General features: G+C 45.7%; 1 protein-coding gene across 1 annotated transcript in view; it reads left to right on the top strand.

Moving 5' to 3' along the window:
• The window catches only part of Slc35f2 (solute carrier family 35 member F2), a 46,167-nt gene that overhangs the window by 35,247 nt on the left and 10,064 nt on the right, over positions 1-856 (top strand). The gene's annotated exons all lie outside the window — the stretch shown is intronic.

Genomic DNA, 856 nt, shown 5'->3' with positions numbered 1-856 from the left:
TTTTTTCCTTCTTTCTTCCCTTCCTTTCTAACTATCCTTCCCTCTTTCCTTTCTTTCTTTCCTTGAACTCAAAAACTCAAAACCCTCCTTTCTCGGCCACCCTCCCCTCCCCCTCCCCCTCCCCCACTGCTGTGGGCAGACCTCCCACGCACCACCACTCTCAGAAGTCAGGGCTTCCTTTACATCAAAAGAGAGACCTGGTTGGAAACCTTGGGGTTTATTTATTTATTTTTTTATGACTGTTGATCTGAGTGTTTTAGTATATTTTTTCTCCTTCCTTCCTTCCTTCTGTAAGGACCCTGAAAGAGGACCCCATCTCAAGTCCCAATTAGCGCGCACCCAAGGAGACACGAGAGACTGACTTGATGCAATGGCAAAAGGCAGTTTACTAACAAGGGCCCTTGGATCGAAACTCATCCCACGCAGGGGAGAGAATTTCGATGAAGACCCCAGGAAGTTTAGAACTTTTATAGGGGGAGGCACAAGGGGGAAGGGAAAAGCGGGAAATTCTGGCGCAGTTACATATGATTGGATATTTCAAACATCAGCACTTTGCGTAAGCAATCATTTTGACAGGCTGGATGGCCCACTATTTTTGACCATGAAGTCTCAGACCTTCTAGGATAAACACCAGGTGGCCCATTACTCACTTGGGCATGTTTAGACTGGTCAAGATATGTCTTTGGTTGTTTCTACATTTCTGGTCACCTCGTCCCTAGAGGGGCTTGATATTTTTATTATGGCTATTCTCAGCAAGCTCAGCAAGCTGTCCTGCAGTCTTTGCCAAGTTGTTTGTGGTCTCTGCTGAGCTGTTTTAATTTTTACCCTTACACTTCCTCCTTTTCTCTCTCTCTCT

Source organism: Grammomys surdaster, unplaced genomic scaffold, assembly GCF_004785775.1.
Source record: "Grammomys surdaster isolate TR1022 unplaced genomic scaffold, NIH_TR_1.0 1162, whole genome shotgun sequence".
In the NCBI taxonomy this organism is placed as follows: domain Eukaryota; kingdom Metazoa; phylum Chordata; class Mammalia; order Rodentia; family Muridae; genus Grammomys; species Grammomys surdaster.
This window is presented reverse-complemented; position numbering and strand designations above follow the sequence as displayed.